The 21583-nt window shown below is 39.3% G+C and overlaps 1 protein-coding gene across 8 annotated transcripts in view; it reads left to right on the top strand.

The window, feature by feature from the left end:
* MEIS2 (Meis homeobox 2) overlaps positions 1 to 21583 on the top strand; it is a 208921-nt gene that overhangs the window by 16737 nt on the left and 170601 nt on the right. The window lies entirely within an intron of this gene.

Below are 21583 nucleotides of genomic sequence, written 5' to 3'. Positions count from 1 at the left end.
AATTTAAAGGAAGATGCGTTATTGAATGTGGGCCAGGCAAGTGCATAGATTTTACTTTTTAATATTTTACGTTAGATGGTGTCTGATCTCCTAGGTCTATTTCATCTCTATTATGACTGTGTTTATGGCCACAATATTTAAGCATTAGACAGCCTTCCAAGTGGAGGGCAGTTTAACAGCTTGAGCTGTGGTCGTATATGCCATTTAAAACAGGGTGGTTGATGTAGGGTGAGTGCCTCTACTCCTCCAGGTCTCTGGCCACGGATTTTGGATGACTGGTATTCTAGAAGAGTGTAGAAACATCGTTTCTTCTAGGATGCCATTAACTGTGAGTAGGTCCGAGTTAGAATCTAGGTTTAAGAAATTTGAAACGGATACAGAAGTGAACACTATGATACTGTAAATTGTGGAAGAACTTGCGAATTGTATTTGTTAAGGCTTATATGCTGTCTTTATTAGACCAGTTAGATTGCACATAAGGAAACCAAACTGGAAGGCATTTTGGAGAGGGCACGAACGTAAATTCAGTGGATCTGCAGTGCTATGGCTGAATCGTGGTTCCGTGTCCTGGTGATGGACTTCTCGGCAGGGTTAAATCTGGAAAGCTGTGAATGGCTCCCACCTTCCCCCACCACCCCAAACTGCTGTAACACAAAGGGTGAAATGTATCTATTAATAAAAACAAAACACCCTAAACATTGTGCAAAAGAGGGGGGAAAGAGAAGCAGACTTAATGGTCTAATGAGGCTATCTTCCAAAGACTTGTTGTGTGTGAGGCTCGCTTTGACCTTTCACTTTGCTCAGGAGCCCAGCGCTTCATTTTTCACATTCTTGCAATTACGTTAACGCTTCAAGCATTTCTGACTCCAAGTCAGCTAGCAACACCAGGCATAACTCAACACTGTGAGTTTTTCTCCTCTCTGTAGATTCATTAACAGGTCACGAAGGTCCCAACTGAAATTTAAAACTGGCTGGTTCTGTTGGGTTGGTTGAGTTATGCCAAGGGAGATAGCAGGAAAGGACCAGAGAGAAGGGGAGGGGAGAAAGAAGACCCTGGGGTTTGGAGCTGGGAAGAGTTGCGGCAGCAAGCAAGGCATGGAGTTTTATCAGTTTGGTTAGTTTGTTTTGTTGTTGTTTTTGGTCGGAACAGAGAAGGGTTCTGAGACTGCTACACTGGGTAAAAGCGATACACACAAACCTCTATGCTGTGGGTAGCCGCACCCACTCATCCCATGTTGAAGGATGTGATCCCTGTAGGATTTTGTTCCTTTTATCATATCTCCGTGGGATTAAAGAATGGACATGGTAGCTTATGTGTACGAGAACTAGGAAGTCGGTCATTTTACTGTATTAACACGTGAGGGACAAAACAAGTTATGATTCCTATAAAATAGGGAACGCTTTGACATGGAGAATTTCCTACCTGGCTTACCACATCGGGGGTTCCCAAAGTCATATTTAAGGGTACACTGTTTGTTAACGGCAGACTACGTATTAAAGGCCAGCCTTGGATGTGTTTTGTCAGACTCATGCCCATAGGAGTCTTTTAAGCATGTATTTAAGGTATTGTGAAATTTGGCCCGCCGAATTGTCCATAGTAGCTTTCTGTGGGAAAGATTAATTATCTGCTTCAGGGCAAAGTCAACAGAGATATTGACTGAAATCACATATGCTTATCCTAGGTTAAATCTTGGGGTTGATGTATAATGGAAAAGCTAGGAGGGAAATTTATGTTCTTAGCATTATATATATTATCATGTTTCATTGGAAACCAAGTTGGTAGGTTAGAAAAGAGTTTTCTTGCTTATTCAGAATTTATTAGCACAACAGGCATATGGAAAACTGTAAAACGACTCGGTTTCAAAACAAATTATGATAAACAGGAAAAATAGGGATGAATTGTACTAAATACAATGTTTTCATACACATTTTAAATTAAACTTTAATAGCCATATGCTATAAAACAATACATGCGTTTATGTTGCTTTATATTTTTCGTGAATATTTTTGCAAAAATGATTCATACACATCTTTACTTTGGAACCTAAAAATGCCTCATTTTATGACTTGATAGTGAAAGAGCTACAGTTACACAGGTGAAAGGTCATCTTACTCTCCAGTGTTTGTGCCACAAATCAAATGGGGGAAAAAATCAAATTTGAAAAATACTGTAAGAAACAAACTTGGTAAAATAGAAAACCTGACTTTACTATATCTTTCAAACAGCACATGCCTCGCAGTAAACTCTATAAATATGAACCAGATTTTCATTCACTCTGATTTCTTTTGCTGAAAGCAGCCAAAGAGAGGGAGTTTGTCTTGTTAGTCACATTAGAATGAAGAAAGAAATCTGGTTTTTCAGGGATAGAATTAGGGTACAGACTAGGGACTCTGGGGAAGTAACTGGCCCTCTTTGTGTCTGGCTTCCCATCAGTAAAATGGGGCTTGATAATAAGGCTTGGGGTCCCTAATTCTGTACCTGCTGAGTCAAAAGCTGCTTTGTATTTCATTGTGTTTTTTGCCGGAGTAAAGACTAGGAAGCAGCCCCCTTGTTCGCAGAGCACTTTGAGAGCCTTAGATGAAAGGCACAATATATGTACAAAGTATTATTATTATTGATGGGTTTGTGTAACTCCCATTAACGCTGATGGGAGTTACGCATGTGAATTGGCAAGAGAATAGACCCCTCAGTGTTTAGAGCACATGAAATTTACATTTTTTCCAGTGCTGTAATTGAGATGTTGACAAATTGGGGAATATTGATGAGCCTTTGTTTTAAGTATTTCGTGCCAAGTTTGTTTTATTTTTCCTGGTTTGAACAATGGTATGGGTTCAGCAGCAATGAATAAAAAGGGTAGAGTAAAGATAACTTTGTATTTCAATATTTTGATGTGCCAATATGAAATAAATTGTCTTAGGCAAATGGAATATGCTGTTTTAATCATTAGCTATGCATGAAAGAAAAATTGATGTTGACATCTTTGCTGTAAAATCGTTGTAATGGGGCCTTCCTTACAATTCATTTTTGTAAAATTCATTTTGTACATTTTGCAGCAATTGAACAATCCCTGCACTGTGAATAGGCAGGATTCCCAGAAATACCGAGGCAGTTGGCCCAGTAACTGCTGAGCTCACACTGCACACCACACGCACGTTAACCATACTGTTGCCAGACCCAGTTTAACCTAAATACATTAGCATACTAGCATCTATATGTCTTTAATCTTTCAGGACACAGGGCTTTGCAAGCCTCAATTCTGCCACCTATCAAATCCTTCCGTTGATGTCTTCAACTCTGATCCAGGCAATAGGACTATTATTTTACAGCTAGATATTTATTTATTTATTATGCAGTTCTTTACCAATCATGGTGTTGAAATCTAAAAATACCCCCTTTATATTGAAGGTGTTTAAAGGTAGGCAAGCATCTAAAATAGTATTAACTGTACCTCTGAGTTTGTAATACATACTACAGTTATAAAATAGATTTCTCCCCCACCAAAATATTCCAGTTATACATTTAAAGGAGGGAGGAAAACCTCAAACCAACCTACGGTGGATCCTGAATATGTTCTACTGGGATTTCTTATTCAGTCTAGGAAAACTCCATCAATGGAATGTTTTCATAGTGGCGGCAATTTCTTTAAAATAACCCTAAATACAATATGACAGATGCCATCTGGCATAATCTTTTGCTAGTTGCTTTTAACTTTTATTTTTCCTAGAGCTAAGTTCATCCAAAACTGGTCACTCACTGTTATGCTACATAAATGACAGTTCTTTACTTTCCTGTCTTCCTAATTGTATCAAAAAATTCCCTGAGAATATAATTGATAATCGAACATCCCCACAGAAAGAGCTGTTGTGTATAGAATATTTATGTTGCATTTTTATTCTCTATCCCCCCCCCCCCAATAAAGTCAAAAGACTACCATCCTTCTAACCATCAACAAACATCCAGATAATTTCTGTTGATTTTCTGAGGACTTTTTAGAATAGTAACCATTAGAAATAAAATTAAACTCTTCTAATAAATAAATGCTCCAGGAGCATGTAATAGTGCCCATAAATGCTTAAAAGCTTTCTATAATTGCTGTTAATTTTGAGTAATTTCTTCCTATATGTATCAACTTACTTGAAAAACCCAGAGTTGGGATTTCTAGATTTTTTTTTTAACTTAGTCATGTAAAGGGATGTCTCCTGATGCCAGTTAGAGTTTAATTTAGAGTAGTAATTAAACTTGAATACTGCCTCATAAACAAAAGATAAACAATAAACCAGCCACGTTCCCTGCTGTTTCATAGCTTTCTTTCCCAGATGTTTTAGCCTGATAATTTTTACACAGTGAACTACCTAACATGGAGTTTTGTGGACAGAGGTTGAAAATGAGTTTTCTTTCTTTCTTTCTTTCTTTCTTTCTTTCTTTCTTTCTTTCTTTCTTTCTTTCTTTCCTTCTTTCTTTCTTTCTTTCTTTCCTTCTTCTTCTTCTTCTTCTTCTTCTTCTTCTTCTTCCTCTTCCTCTTCTTCTCTTTTTTTTTTTTGACAATCCGTTTTCCCTCTGAAAAGCCAAATGCAGAGAATTTTTCACTATTTAGATTTTAAATAATCCTGATAAAATAAATACTTAGTGCAGATGTGCTTTAAAGATAACTCTAGTTCTTCTTTTTGGATATTTGTTATTTTTTTCCTTCAAAACTTGTCATGGATGTCTTTTACACTGAGTGATGTAAAGAGAAACATGTTTTTATTTAAGTAAAATCTTGATAATAAGTCAGAGAACGCAAAGCTTGACAATGGAAAGTGTTTCTTCTCACCCTTCCTCCCCATCCCGACGACCCCCCCCCCACCTCCCTCCCCCATGGCCAGCTTTGTAGACTTTATGTCTACACTCTTCCTTGGGCCACAAGGATTTCTCTGTCCAGTTTTGGACCCTTCCACTGTCAGCCATGATCTTTCTAATTGTCAGGTACTAGTTGGCCGTTCAATGCAGAAGCCATGTTATTTTCACTGGGTGGGGTAATTACTGAAAGCTGAGAATAGCTGCACTAAAGACACAGGGATACTTTCATGATCCCATTAGCATAAGAGTGGGTAAATTATTCATGCCAAGTGAGGATTCTATGGGGAAAAGTATAGTTAATGCACATAGTTTTTAAATGTATCCCTTTCTGCTCTGAGACTAAATTCTTGTTGGAATCAGTTCTCAGACATTTACGGGAAAGCTCTGGTGGCGTGTTAGATGCAGTTCATCTCTCTCTGTTTGCAGCGCTCTCAATAGAGACCATCTGGCAAAGATCCAGAAGGTGATTAAACAAAATGATCAGCTCTTGTTGCTGTGTTACATGTCCAATACTACGGATTAAAAAACATGACCCACGACAGTCACGCTAACGTCATGCCGCTCCCCCCGCCCCCTCCCCTTTCCGTATAAGAATTCAGATGGTCCACAAATGTGTGTGCCATCTTTGTGTCCTTATGGCCCATAATCATGAACAGGTTGTGCAAATGGCTCTTTCTGTAGCACTGTCTGTTCCAGCAGCAAAGAAGCATTTCATATTAATTGGGTCAGTCTAATATTCACATTGACATGGGGAAAAAATTACTAAAATTTATTCTTATAGCAGACAATGACTATGTGTGCTTTCTGCCATGAGGGAAGTGAAATCTGACAACTGGCTTGTGCAACTGATTAATTTTTCTTGAAACTGGAGAAAATCAAAGCATGAAAAACTGTCATTCTCTGAAAACAGTGCACCACCCTTTGTAACTACACAAAACGGATTGGGAGGGGGGTTTGGGGGAGCTTGTGGAAATTAACTCTGGTTTTACCGCCATAATCGGGGATGAATTTACAGGGCCATTCAGAGGAGTCCTCCCTCCTCATAAACAAGCTGATAATCACAGGGAAGCTGACTTCCAATTAGCTTTTCCTTCCCTCACACAGATCAGGGTGTTTATATGTCCTCCTTAAGCTTTGATATGTCACTGCTGAGTTGGTACATCTCATGTCACGTTCAAAAGTTTGGAAATAAATGCTTTATTATGAGGAAATCCTGCTAATAAGCAAGGTTAATATTCAACCAATCATTTCACGATTGAGTCAAGGTAAAAATGCCAAGATCTGTGACTAAGGGACAGATGTATCTTATCTTTGGGGGTTTGCACCAAATGCCAAGTAGAAATATAAATTGAACAAACCAGACATTGTGAGGAAGTGATTGAAGAAATATTGAGATGAAATCTTGGAATGAACTGTATATGTATATTTATAACAATGCCGTGAATTGCTTACACGCCACATTTGCATAAGCCTGAACTCTGATTGTATTAAGGGCCAGTTTAATGTCTGTGAGCTAAGGTAGTTAGAGAACACTCTTATTATGAGGTTATTCAGAGATTATGCCTGACCATTTAATATTGCGGAAACAGTCCTGCGACTAATATTATAGGTTGGATTTGAGTGCAGATATCAAGAAAAAATAAAGAATAAGGCAGAAAGAGAAAAATTCTTCAAAGCCACTTTAAAACAGCACTGGTCCTTGTCAGCGCCCCTCTCTGCGGGAGGGTAAAACCCTAGGTGAGAAATACAGTCCGGCATGGCATAGTACTCAGGGAGGGGAAGCGAAGTCCCCCTAGAATCTGTGCAGGTGAAAGGGACTTGTATAGCCTTGGGGGTCTTAAGGCTATTATAGGGCAACTCATGCTCTGTTATCATGCTGATTTTTCAATTGATTTTTGGCTGAACAGTACTTGATGAAGCCCCCCAGAGCATCAAACACAGCCTTATGGTGCTATACGTTGCACTACACGTGTTCCAGTTTTCCCTTCATTGTCTTTCCTTTGCTTCAGAAGAATAGTCTATAATGATGCCATGTTATTCTCCCCTCCCCCGCCCCCCACCCCCATCCTCTTTCTTCCTCATTTCTACCTTCAGAGAGTTTCTTGAAAGTCTTACTGTTGTTTAGGGGCGGGGAGAAGGGGGAGGCAGGATCAGTGGGAGAATTCATCTTCCTATGTTGACATTTGTTTTTAATCTGGCCTTTAAAAATATTTTGATGTCACAGCAGACAAAAATATAAACCATTTTCATCTACCAAATTTATCCCTCAGTAGTTCTGAACTAGTCACTCCCTTTCTAATGACAAGCAAGAAAACAACTAGGAGACTTCACTGAAATCTAGTTCCTCATTAAAATGAAACTGAACCACTTTAGTAGCTCTTCTCTAAGGCATTAAGATCCCTCAGCTGGCTGAAAAGCCAAATCTTAGAGAGGGAAATAATGGAGGGAAAGGGAGGGAAATGTAGAGAAAGTGTGTCCTTGTCTCTCTTCTGCCTGGGGGATTCTTACTGACAAAAATCCCATTCTCATATCACCTTCTCCATGCAGCCTTCCTGGTTTGCCCACATATAGGCCAGTGTTCCCTTCTCTGCACCCCAGTGACACTTTCCACTTCTATGATAACATCTTTCACATTTTATGTTGTAATTATTTGGTTCCTGGTTTTTCTCTCTGCTTTTCCACTGTAGGGATTATCATGTATTCGACTGTCTAGCGATAGTCCACTTTTGAATCAATAAACAAATCCTCAGATTTTGTTTTGGTTTTTTCTTTAAGATGGACAGATTAATCGAAATCTTATTTTATTGAGTCTGTGATGTGCACCTGAACATAAATGAGCTATTTTGAATATATTGATATATTTGATCAAATCCTATTACATCCTTAAGAGATTATAAAAATTGTTTTCTTTTACTAAAACTTTGTTGTATACGAACACTGCCGTAAGTAAGTCCACGTACCCTGAACTCAACTTAGAATTCTTTGGGTTGTGGGTAGGCTCTTAAATTTTAGATTCTTATTCTAAGTCGTATTTTAAGATAGTACCTAAAATAGCACTTGTCTTATTTGTTCTGAATGCTGTCTTAAATTATGCACATATAGTCAGAATTTGGAGATGGGATTTCCTTTCATTATGTTATTTGTTTTTACAAAAGAAAGTGTGTAGATGTATCTTGTAATGTGATGGCAAACCTAATAAGGGAAATTGTTTAATGTGGTCAATAGTTTCCCATGATTAACTCAGGGTCCATTTTGCTTGTACTCCTTGTTTAGGATGAGATTGACCTTGGGGGAAGTCATTGGTCTTCACACACAGGTAAAGAGTCTGGAAGTAATTCTTGAATTTTAGGCCTCACATGCTTTTGTTGATTTTCTACATATGTCGTCCAGTTTTTTCATAGTTTGATTTTGAGCAAGTATAATTATTTTGGATGATGCAAGCACAACCTTGTAGTGAGCTTTTCTTCATCTGCTTGATGTTCTGTCTAGAATCTTGGATTGTGAGTCAAGTAGCCTGTGCTCTAAGGTCAGGATTATACTAAAAAGGGCACAGACTTGGGAGGCAGAGAGACATGGGCTCAAGTTCCAGTTTTACTCAGTATCTGCTAGATTCGATTTCTTCATCTGCAAAGTGGGGGGAGAAATTCTTGAGCCTCAAGGTCGTCCTGGAGATTATATTAAGTGGGATTCCATGTGTTAAGCATATAACATTGGCTGGAGACCGTGGTCATTAGTTTCTTTATTCCGCCGTCCCCCTGTCCTAGGCTAACACTAATTAGCTCTGTGGCCTTGGATGAGTCTCTGTGTTTTTGGACTTTGGCTCATTTGTAAAATAGGACTGAATTAGATGATCTTTTATTTTATTTTTTTTATTGAAGTACAGTTGACATACAACGTTACATTAGTTGCAGGTGTACAACATAGTGAACTGACAATTTTACATATTATGCTATGCTTGCTTCAAGCTCCAGAAATCTAATGTTTACATTCATGGGTCTTATTTTTCACTTGTGCATTTATTTTATCTTTAAACAGAGAGAGAGAGAGGCTGCAAGTTTTGTTTGTTTGTAATTGGGGTGTACCATGAGTATTTTTATTTCCTTGATTTTACAGGCTAGCCATCATATGTAGTGAGATAATAGTTTTATTTTCTGTTTTTGTTTACCAAGAAAGCTTCTTTTCTTCTCAGTTCATCAAGAAAATAACTAGCCTTTAGCATTTATTTTCCGAGGGTGGTAGAATGTTACAGTTTCAGAGTAGAACACCTAAGGTGGTGTATTAATATCAGAGGACTGTTCCCTCAGCGAAGAATGAGGTGTATTTTGTAAACGTAGAGCAACTTTTCCATTATCTCATCAACTAGAAGCACTCTGTTGGAATTTCTGTACTTCAGAAGCAGAACAATAAATGATAATCAGTACAATGGCTGAGAATGTACCCTCTCCTGAAACGTATGCCAAATCATTCCCAAAAGTGTAAATAATTTTCAGGAGTATTTTAGTGTTAAGTACATTTTACTGGGTTTTAATGATTTTTAGACTGATAATTTATAGAAGATATAGCCGATTGTTTTTTAGCCAGAATACTTGCTTCACCAAAATGCTGATTCCCTAACCCTCCCTAACAACCAGTTAGAGATGTTACTGCTGCCTCAGAACCAAACATTCCTTTTTTTTTTTTTATTTTAAGTTTGAAGATTTTACAAAAGTAGACTAGGAGTGTAAAATTTCATATTTCTTCTTCCAACTAACATTTGTAATAAATGCCATCCGCTAAAATAAAACCTCCAAAATTTCTATGTACTAAATGTGAATGACGAAGACAAGTTGATAAGTCATAGACGGTTGAAAGCCTGTCAGCCCCCGCTCGTCGATGTCCTTCTACGACAGAGCGTTGTGCACTGGGGCTACATGTAGGTTCACACACCTGCCTGGAGGCAGGAAGCTCTCCCTCTCTCAGGGCCTCTTCCAAATAAATGTACGCTGCTGAAAGTCACTAGCCAAAGCTCTTCAGTGAGCGAAGCACTGTGGGAGTAAAAACATGAACATTATAAGGATCCCTGCCTTCAAGAATGGACCATCCCCCAGGAGGCAGGAGGCACCACGTCAGGTATACAAATAACTCTTATGCAGGGAAGATACTCAGTTGGGGGGCATGGATGGAGGAAGGCTTGCCCGGCCCGGAGACAGTGCATGGTGTAGCAGGTAGCTCGGAATGTTCATCTCCGCACCGCTGCTTCTAAGCAGAAGTCTTTCCCAATGTTAATTTCTTCACCTATAAAATGGGAGTGATAACTAACTCACAGGGTAGTTGTTGGGACTAAATGAGCATTGGCTTTTTAAAAGTCTCTGTTGGTAACTGACTAATGGTGGGACCCCCAAAAGATTCCCTTCCTTCAGCGTTTATTGACCATATAATTCGTGCCAAGCACTGTCCTAGAGGCTGCGATGCAAAGCAAGTAAGATGCGGTCCCTCTTCTCTTTATACTTGTTAGTGACTCAGAAATGTAAACAGATCTATATGCGTGCCACTACTCTGGCATATAACATGTAAGTTGTAAGGCATTAAGGTGTTTCAGATGAGGGAGTAATTAAATCTGTTGGAAATCCCTGTGGAAGGCTTCACAGAATTGAGGGAGGTTTTAAAAGGTTTGGATGGCCTTCAGTGGGTGTTTCAGGTGAACAAGGTGAGGAGGTTTTGGGGAACAGATGGAGCAGCCAGTGCAAAATCCCAGAAGTGTGAGGCAACGCTGTATGTTGGGAGCAACAGCCAGACTGGCATTGCTGTTTGTGTGAGAGAATGCGTGGGGACGAGGTGGCTGGAGAGGCCAGGAGGGGCCGTGAGTGAAGATCTTTGTTGACCACGCTAAGTAGCTTCTACTTAATCCTGTGGAGCTCTGTTTACCAAACTGTCCTAGGGGGCCTGCAAATACAGATTCCCAGGCACACCGCAGATGCACAGAATTTAGAATCTCTGTGAGAGGCGCTGGGACTCTGAATATTTAATCCATGCTCCAGGGTAGTCTTGCTCTGCGATGTAGGGAACCCATTGATTTAAGCAAAAAAGAGTTGTTGGTGAGATTTATGTTTTCAAAACAGCTCTTTTAGAATGAAGAGAATACCTCTGAGGGAAACAAGACTACATATGGAATAAGGGTTCCTGGTCCAGAAGACAGGCGAGACTGAGCAGAAGTAAAACGATGGCAGTAGAGATGGAGGGGAGAAGATGGATGGAGAGATGGCGTGCAGGACCGAGTCCAAATAACATGCAGGACTATGGTGGAGGCACTGTAATCTAGATAGTTTTCTTTTTCCCTGGTGTGAGTTTCAAAGTAGGGACCTCTATCAGCCAGTGGAGAAAAGGAGGAAGAATATTGCATTTGCACATGTAAAGTTGTTGATGTAGAAATGTGTGATGCATGTTGGGTGAATAATGATTCTTTGGGGGGGGGGTACACAAGGTACTTGCAGGCAGGATGGCACCGTGGTTAAAGATGTGGCCTTTGGCATGGCCTGCCTGCCTTTAAATCCTCAGCTCTGTCACCAGTCATGGGTGAGTCTCTAGCCTTCCATTTTGTTCTCTGTGAAATGGGAATAATAGATAATATCTAACAGATTTCTGTGGGGTAGAGATCAAATGATATGATTTATATAAAATGACGGTAATCTTTACTACGAATCTGGGTTTGTAGTAAAGAAAACATAAATATTTCTTAGTTAGAGGTTGCTTCTAAAGTAGCTTTTTTCCCCTCCGGGATTAAATAATTACATAACTAAGTAAATGTTGAGATCTGACCCCGTACTATTGCCATCGTGATGAAGAACTAAAAACTGAAATCCCGCGTTCATATCTAGGAAGTAGAAGTTATGGGTATAAAGCTGGAAGAACAGTTACTTGCCCTCAGCCCTCTACCAGCCCCAGATTCATCTAATTGGAAGTAATTTCTTTCTTCTGAAGTTGCACATTTTTCTGAGTCTCTCTTCTTGCAGTCAGGTTTTGTCTGTGCAGTAGTAATTGGTTGCGTGACTTATTTTTTATCTTGTTTGACTGTAAGATTGCTGAGGACAGTTTCCATGTCTTAGGCATCTTCCCTTTCAGCACCCTCTGCCCCGTTGTGATGTAATAATGTAGGAGGCCTTCAATAATAATAATAATAATAATTTTATTATATTATTATTTTAATATATTTATTATTATTATTATTATTATTATTATTTGAAAGGAGGATCGGGTCCATATTGTGAAGGACATTGAATAGCCTGCTGGGGAGTTTGTGCTTGATCTGGTAGGTAATAGGGACCTATTGAAGATTTTTGAATGGCGGTAGTGACATAATCGCCTTCCTTTTGAATGCCAATGACAAATTCTCCACTATGTCTTCCACAGTCAAAATAGCAGACCCATATACTTGCCTGAAATACTATCTATTTGAAAGAGTGGATATTCTTTGAATGAAGAATCAAATTTCAAATAGCTTTAAAAAAAAAAAGAAAGCTTCGACATTCTCTCTAAAGTAATTTAAGCACTTAAATTCTTGTGATTCACATGGTTTCCTATATGTAACATCGTTCTGGAAATATATACAGGGACATATTTTTGTACATTTTTATAGCGTTGCCATAATTATTAACAACAGGATCGACTAAGTATATCTTCTTCAATACTTGGAGAAACAATTCCAATGATATTTAAATAGACACTAAAAAAAAAAAAAGGACTTTGCTGTTAAATAGATTGAAAGCTGGAGTAGAGCAGGGTTTCCTCTAGTATAGGAATTTTCAGATTCTCTGATTTGCTAATGTGCATTTTAAGTCCACAAGGGGTAGAACACAGAGCTGCCCAGACTCACTTACCCACCAAAACCCTTCTGTGCACCATCTCCGGAGACCAATCTTGCTTGGAACACACTGTGGAAAACAGTCCTCAACTGTTTCTTTCATTGAACTACTTTCAGATAGGGTTTAATATCCTAGGGAGTCTTCCTAGATCTTGTATTTAAGAGGTAGATCAACATGGGCTCAGGACCAATTTCCAGTCATGTAACAGGCAATTTCCTCGATGGTCAGAAGTATCATGGGGTTCAGCTCTCCCTGCACAGAATGTTCTGTTAAACCAGCTGTCTTTGTAGTCACCCTGCATTGTATTAATCAAACAATGTGCCAGTAAATATCTTTTGAGTGATTCAAGGCAGGCGCTTTTGGTTACACCCTCAAAAGTTTATAAATGGGGATCTCAACAGAATCCTGTTATGAATTGTATTAATATGTAATTAGCATATGGCATACCTTCCTTCCTCAAGAGTAAACTTCTTTTTTTTCTTTTTTAAAGTGGCCACTGAGATGGAGGCTGGATGCTAAATTCATGGAGGGGGGAGGAGAGGAGGAGAGAAAACCATCTTTCCTCATTTGGGAGTGGATGGCTTGGGCCCTCCTTGCTTCAGATGGTGAGCTGTGGACTGAATATACTGTCCATTGGGAAATTTCTGTGAATCAGAGCTGCAGACTCCCTACGTGCCAGCATCTCGCTCTTCTAGGATTTCTAGTTTAGCAGACTCTTAGAACTAGTTGCCACCAGGCAGGCGTTAACGTCTACAGCAATAGATTTTCCCCTTACTCTTTCTTATCGTTGGAGGATGCTGAGGGACTTTCATGAGCAGGGGCATTCCAGAGATCCAGAATTTCAGTCCTTTTTGGTCATCAAATGAGGGAAAAGCCTTTTGCATTACTACATTCCACTCTTGAGCATTGTGGCAAGATTACCTATGTGATTATGTCACCCCCTCTGGGGGCCACGGGAGAGAGAATTCGGCGAGGCTACCTTGGCTCTCCATCTTTGAAATGATCAAGAAGCCAGGAGTACCACAAACACTGTTTTCGCAGTATGGTGTGAAGAAGCCTGATTTTGGCTCATTCGTAAAGGAGGTTTGTTTTGTTTTGTTTTGTTTTGTTTTTGTCTCTGAGATTCTGAACTTTTTATAGCAATTAGCTCAGAATATTGCAGCGTCTCTAAAGGGTGTCCTCTTTATTTCATAGACCGAAACATGGGCATATTTGGAGAGCTGGTGATCATTAGTCAACTTAGAAACCCGAGAGTAGAAATTGGTTTACTGTTATTTATCCACCCAGGTCCTGATGCTTCTCTGCACTCCGAGCTATGTGTCCCAGCACAGTTATCAGCTGCTTAATGGCGTTTTCTCCATGTTTCTTACTCTAAATGGGATTCTAGTTGCTTATTTTTCTGCCGGTATACAGCATGGGTTGCTTTCAGCTGGCAAAAAAGGGGGAAAAAATTGAACCCTGGCTGAAATAAAAATACACTGGAAAGTAATGTGTCAGACTTTGGGTATTCTTACACATTGCCGTATTGCTCCATATGTTGGACATTTAAGACAGAAATATCAGGGAAGCTTCCTGTGGAATGTTGTCAGGGACCCCTTGAAACCTGCTGCTTTGTAGGTGAAGAGTGAAAGCCCCAAGTTCCCGAACATCTTCTTGCCCCATACAGCATCACTCCGGAGACTGTGATGTCTTAACTTTTTCATCTGCATGAGCATTTTACTTGCTTAAACTTACTGGCCTCCTTCACGTCGGGCTATCTGATAACATTTGCTGAGTTTTTATGGTACGTTCACAGTGAGGTGAGGGAAACAAGGGTTGAGAAATCAGCCTCGATTACATTATGGGGGGTCACTTACCTACTGCTCGCTCCATAGATCAGCTCTTGGTATCGCCCTCCTACTGGCAAAGTGCTGTGTACGTTGTTTGTGATGAATACATTGGTTGCAATTTGACTGGGCAATAGCTAATGATACATAGCAACTTCGTAGATGTTGTTAGCACTGACTTCGGGTTCATCCCCTTGTTGGGAATGTCAGCACCAAAACTTGTTGAATTTGTCAAGGTGTCAGTCACCAAATCTGTGATGTTTCATTAGAATTGAGTCGCCCAAGGTACAGGAAAGCGGGTACAAGGTTATCATTGGAGATCCTGGCAGTGCCTCCAAGTTTAATGGAAGTGCCCCTAGGTTTTAGGGAGAAATTATAACTCAGAATTCAGAAGTTTGTCACCTAGTTCCTTAGAGCACGAGATTAGACCTTGGTCTGAATCGCGCTTCCCACACATGGTGTGACCTTGGCTGAGTCACTTAATTTCTCTAAGCCTAATCTCCTCATTTATAAAATGAGGATTGTCATACATCCATAGAAACACTGTGAGAATTAAGCCTGCATCACTTTCTGTAAAATCTCATCCCAGGATACAGTACAATATGATTTCTAAATCTGAGAATAATTGCTTAAGATACTTGGCTTCCCTGTTTTCCCCTGGTCCTTGGCCTTTCGCACAAACATACAAACAGAGACAGGGTTTATAAGCAAAGGAGCCTCAGGAAAAGGGGATAAAAATCTAGGAGAAGCATGAGGCCCAAATTCTCAGATTCTTGGGTACCAAGCCTTGCTGCTAAGTCCCATGCTGTCTCATTCTCTCTCTATTTTTTTTTTTTTTTTTTTTTTGCACTTTCAAATTTTTACCACCTACCTGATGGCCAGAATGGGGTGAGCTCAGCCTCTCAGAAGCTGAGCGTGGCTCTTCCAATGAGCTCCTTGAAAGCACAGTACGGGCCGCTTTGTGAGGTCCCAAGGTTGCAGGTTCGGAACCCAGAGAGGGAAAGCCCAAGCAAGGTTCCAGTCTTAACTTACCCGGAGCCCCAATCCTTACCTCATAAGGGAGTTCGGTGGGATGCATGAGGTGATAACGTATGCCTGGCATGCGATAGCTATCCTTTCTATGTTAGTTGTTGATAATATGATCATCTAGTTGAGCTCTCACGGACGTACCTCGCATCTCTGTGTGATGAGGATGTTAGGGGGCTCCTGCGCCTTTTCCAGCTCTAACGTGCTCTCTCTATTAATTTTTAAATAACGTCATTCAGAATCTAAAATACCTCTGCAAAGTGGTACCTCACGTTTAATGTTACACTTCTGTGTGTGGGTACGTTTTTACATAATCTTTCATTTGATTCTCTCAGAATTTCTCCGTTCTGTCCCCATTTTCTGGAGAGGTGGCTTGCCCTGGGAGGGTTTCAGTCACTTGCCAATCGCCGTCGCTAAAGGGAGCAAAAGAACTAAGACAAGACTGTTGAATTTTTTCCGTGTTCTTCACCTGCAAAGTGTGTTTTGCATAAAAAGGCACCCGGTTCGTAAATGGTGTAAAATTTAATGAAGGCAACTGACTGTCCTGAGAAAGTCATTAAACCCCCCATGTCGTCTCTAATCAAAAGGCTACCACCCTTCTATTAGTTCTTTATTACAACATTTTATTTTTATTTCCTCAACTTAAACGGGAATCTGAGCTCTCGTATGCCGCATGTTAAAGATTTTAAATCAGTGATTTATGTTTTGAAAATGTAATTTTTTCCCGTCTTTTTTTTTTTCTTCTACGTATGCTGGTCAGATCTACAGGGTCACCCTTTGGGTAGAAAGGGGAGAGGTCAGAAATTAAATCGGCCCCTTCTAAGGGCTCTCTCCTCTTCTCCTTGTACTGAGAAATGGCAAGGAGTACAAGAGATGCTGAAGCATAAAATAATGAGACTCCTTTTCTTCTAAGACTTGCCAAAACTCGTATTCCAGAATCACCAATCTCATATCTGAATAAATAATGCTTGCTTGTATTTTAGTATTTATTTGCTCTTTGCATCAAACGTCCATTGGCTTTGGGGATCATAAGAATTCTGCCACCCAAAGAAAATCTACCAATTCCTTTAGTAACATATTCAACGGGATCAAAAAATTGGAGAGTTAGTGAATATTTCATATTGTGGGTTTTTAAAAGATACTTTTGTGCGCATAAAAAAGGCTTTCTCAAAGCTGTTCATTTCAATTTCCTTTTTAATTTCCTCACCAGCACCACTTAATTACCCCTGCTACCTCCTAGACGTGCTTACTAGATGGGCTTAAAAAATTAAGTCCGAGTGATTTTGTCTTAGCTATAAATGGCCCAGCATCTTGTTTTTATCTGGATTGAAAATATGGAAGCAGTAAAATAAAAACCACACTCTTTAATTGAGAGGTACTTCTGCAAATATTGAAATCATAGTGTCAGTCACGTGTATCGTTCACATTCCTCAGAGCTCCAGAATTACTTGAAGGGATCCTCAGTGTTCTGAGCAAGTTATTTTCTGCCCACCACAGAATAAAAGAGAACCAACCAGAGCTTCCCCTTCTCTGTGGCCATATTTTTCTCTAAAGGATTTCTTGACACTGTCTTTAGTTCTTGACTTCCAGGGATATTCGTGACAAATCTCCGGAGATGTATTTCAGTGCCTATAGTAGTGTCAGAAGCATGAAGCCACGTGCCCAGATGCTGTGACCTCACATGTGATTGCCTGTAATGCACTCGATAAAGTGCTTCACCTGCAGCCTGCCTAGGGGCTTCCGGAACTTATATTACACAGTTTTGAAAGGGTGCACTTTGAATTGGGACCATGTGAGTAGCTCTACTCTATCGTCGACCCAGTCTTGAAAACTTCTGGGCAGCACTGGGTCATGAGTGATCCTAGGAATGAGAAGATTAAAGCATCATTTCAAAATCATGTAGTATCTTGTGAACATACCTTAGGTTCATCGTAGCTTTTTATGCTTTGGTAAAGATCTACAAAGTGCATTGTAAATATCTAGTTATCTTTGCATTCAACGTTTCAGTGGGAATTAGTTGCCTAAGAAATGATAGAAGACAATAGATAATTTATTCCCTCTTTAGAAATGTTGTACTTGTTTGTTGATTTTTACTCTGGATTGGGTTTGTGGTTTTAAAAGAAGTTAATCCTGACTCTCTTAAAACCTATAGAGTTTCAGGATTTCTTAAAGACAATAGCCTTTGATACTCCAATCCAATAAAAATTTTCCACGCGTAAGTAATTTCCTGTATCCTCTTTTTGAGTTTTGGGACAGTGCCGATGGCGTCTACCGAGTTAACATTAAGTTGAGAGTCGACTAATTATTCATTTATTTTAACTAATAAAAAGAAAAGTCTTTATTTCATTTTCTATACCAGTAAGAAAGTGACCTAAATGTGTTTTAATTTCTCAGTTCACCTTGCCTTTGTAAATGTGTGTTATTGTGTCAATATAAGGGTCCCCGAAGAACTCATAATGTCTCTTTTCCTCTAAATTTTTATAAACGATAGAGATTTTATTTGTTTACTATTGTGGATATTTACACCCTAACAAATCGACGCACTATGTTCACATAATTACACAGAGATTTCTTATCTGCATTACATGCTAAATATAGTACCTCTATAGTGGCAGTTTTTGTTTTCAGCCCTGAGAATAGGTGGCTGTATATGTAGTCGTCTTTAATTTCTTACTTTTCAATTTATTTTGATAGACTATATGGAGATACAGATGAAGCGTTTTTTTTTCTCTTTTCATCTCTTACGTTTAGAAAAAATATTTTATTTTGGTTGAGATGCCATAACAAGTCATCACTGGACTTTAATATCTTTCCTTTTTGCTTTTATAAACTAAATACTCTCTTCAGAAATCAGTGACAAACTCACCCTGGAGTCCCTTTGATTAAATGTTTCATATATTGGATATCAACAGATTGTTGTGTTTCATACTTCGACTAGTTCTAGTCTAAGAACTCTCTGAGTCAAAGTGTGCCTGGGTGGCTTGGTTGGTTAAGCATCCGACTTTAGATCTGGTTGTGATCTCATGTGGCTCTCTGTCCCCACCTCCCTCTGCCCCTCCCCTGCTCACACTCTCAAAAATAAATAAACATTAAAAAAAAACCAACAACTCTTTGAGGCAAGCAAGAGTTTTAACTCCACTCTTGTAACTCAACGCTCATTGGCTGAAGATGTTTCTTCTCTTTTCAGTAGTTCATTTTTCATGGCCTCTTTATAATGTGGCATATGTTATTAGGGAAGAGAAAAACCAGTGTGATACGTAAGTTAATTTCTTGGTTAAGAATTTTAAAGAGGGCTGTCGGAGATCTGATCATTATCTTTCCAGATGCCAGCTTTTTTTAGTAATACTAAATCTTTATTGTAGCCTGAGATTCAGTTCTTCTATCTGATTATTACTATTTTTGGACAAAAAAAAAAAAACTCGATCGAGGAAAAGTACCTATGATACATACATCCACATTTGGCAGCAGTAACAGAATCATCATCATTATCACAGCTAATGTTTGACAACTACTTTATGCCAGATACTGTGCTATGTGTATTTAGTATAATTTAATACTCATTATCTTGTGTAGGCTTTTCAGTTGGGAAAACACGTTTGGAGAAACTAAGTAACTCTCCTTTCTTTGAATATCTAGAAAGTACCCAGGCCAAGATTCTAACTCCAGTCTCTCTGGCCCCAAAACCAGGCACTTAATCACTTGGCCATACCCTGTCTATAAAAAGAGGTATCAGTTGTAACAGATACTTGTCATTGGCCCAGAAATTGGGGCTGGAGGTGTTTTATCCATTGTGGAAATTTCAGGTGGGTTTTGCTATCTTCTGTCATATACCCAGACATTTCCCTAAAGTTGTTTGGTGTATTGTACGGCATAATAGTATTGGAGATAAAGCTCATTTCTAGAAAGCTACCCTATAAATTCTGATTTGTGGCAGGTTTCTAATGCCATGTATAATCTTGGAAAACTATTGATAGTATATAGAATTGGCATCTTACCACATTTTCTGAATGCTGCACAGAGCCCTACAACCTTTTTCTGATAGTATTTCAAGAGTCTAGTGATGAAACAAAGTGTTCCAAGCCATTATCTTAATGAATAGGATGATGATGAAGGTACAAAAATCACTGGTTCCCAAATTTCTCACATATTCCAATAAACATATGGTTAGATCAGTTGTATTAAAAACTTAATATAAAAACCTAGAAGATCAGTGTGGTGCATGAAATAATTAAATAGAAGAAGATGTATTTGGATAATTTACTCAAGGGCCCTTATATGTAGCTTTCATACCATATAGTTGTTCTTACCAGGATATACTTGGAATTTGTGAAGGATCGGATTGGAATTTCTTCCAGGTGGTTACAGAACATGGGCATTTTAAAAATTATTTTTTCTATTTTCTTAAAGTTTTTAATTTATTTTGGAGAGGCACAGAGAAGACAGAGCATTAGTGGGGAAGGGGCAGAGAGAGAGGGAGACATACAGAAGCAGGCTCCAGGCTCTGAGCTGGAGAGCCCATTAGCGCAGAGCCCAACATGGGGATTGAACCCACAAACCATGAGATCATGACCTGAGCTGAAGTCATATGCTTAACCAACTGAATCACCCAAGCGCCCCCAGGGGTATTTTTTTAAAGCTTATTTCTTTATTTTGAGAGAGAGATAGTGCAAGTGAAGGAGTGGCAGAGCGAGAGGGAGAGAGAGAGAGAGAATCCAAAGGAGGTTTCATACAGCCAGCATGGAGCCTGATGTGGGGCTCACTCCCATGAACCACGAGATCATGACCTTAACCAAAACTAAGGGTTGGCCACTTCACCCGCTGAGCCACCCAGGCACCCCTAGAACACAGGTATTTATTTTGACTTTAAATATTGACCGGTTCAGTCTTCATAATCATAGGACAAGATCACAGACAAAGCAAGAGGAGCTTAAAGTTGCATGTTTCAGTCTTCCATGTAAAAACTATCCCCTCTGATTCTTTGACCACATCCTTGGTGTCTACCTTCTCTTCTGTGGTCTTTTTTTTTTTATAACCAAAGCTCTTTGTTGATTTCTGCTACTAATAATTACAACTTTTGACATTGAAGAAGGGACATTCTCCAGTAATTTTCCTGGCCTACTTTCCCAATCCTCCTTTTTCTCTAAGAAGACAAGTTAGAAGTTAGACTACGTCACATTGTAATGATACTTAGGCCTCTGACATTTTTTTTAAGTTTATTTATTTATTTTGAAAGAGAGGAGGAAAGGGGCAGAGAGAGAGGGAGAGAGAGAATCCCAAGCAGGGTCTGTGCTCCCAGCACAGAGCCCGATGTGGGGCTTGAACTCATGAACTGTGAGACCATGACCTGAGCCGAGATCCAGAGTCGGTCACTTGACCAATTGAGCCAGTCATTATCCCGGGTCCCTGACATTCTTATGTAGGGTGGGCATCAAAATTATCCCAAGGGTGTCCATGGGAGGGAAGACCACATTGTCAGTTCAAGGCCATGTGCAAAGTGTGCTGAACTGGAGATCACACAGTTCTGGAAATTCCTCGTGTCTTCTATTTTAACTTGTCACCGTTGAGGCAGAGTAAAAACCTTTATTTGTAGGCTTCTGAAAAGGTTACTTACACTGAGTATCAGGGGCCACAAGTTCTAGTCCCAGCTGTGATTTCCTTTATTGGGCTTAAATAGTTCACTTGGAGAAATAAAATGCCTTATTTTTAATATACAAAATTGTATTGATTTCTTTTATATCCTGCATGCTTTTCTTTTGAGCAGCTTTAAAATTTTTTTCAAAGTTCTTTTAAAGGGTTTTATGGCTGCTATTTTATTTTTAGTGAGAGATCCAGGTTTCAAAAGTTAAGAGGAAATGCTACACTTTTGAAAAGGGTTTCAGAAAAACTGGTTTGGTGACTATAAATCTTAGTTTCTCCAGCCATCTCCCGAAAGGCCCAGAATTGCCGCCTCCTTGTTTAGTTTATTTCAGAGAAATGATTTGGTCACGTTGGGATTTTTAAAAATGTTAATTACATACATTAAAATGAGTCTCTAATGTGTGACTTGACAAGGT

This window comes from Hyaena hyaena, unplaced genomic scaffold (genome assembly GCF_003009895.1).
Source record: "Hyaena hyaena isolate Hyena2069 unplaced genomic scaffold, ASM300989v1 scaffold_727, whole genome shotgun sequence".
Classification (NCBI taxonomy): domain Eukaryota; kingdom Metazoa; phylum Chordata; class Mammalia; order Carnivora; family Hyaenidae; genus Hyaena; species Hyaena hyaena.
The sequence above is the reverse complement of the archived record's forward strand: the minus strand, read 5'-3'. Positions and strand labels throughout refer to the sequence as shown.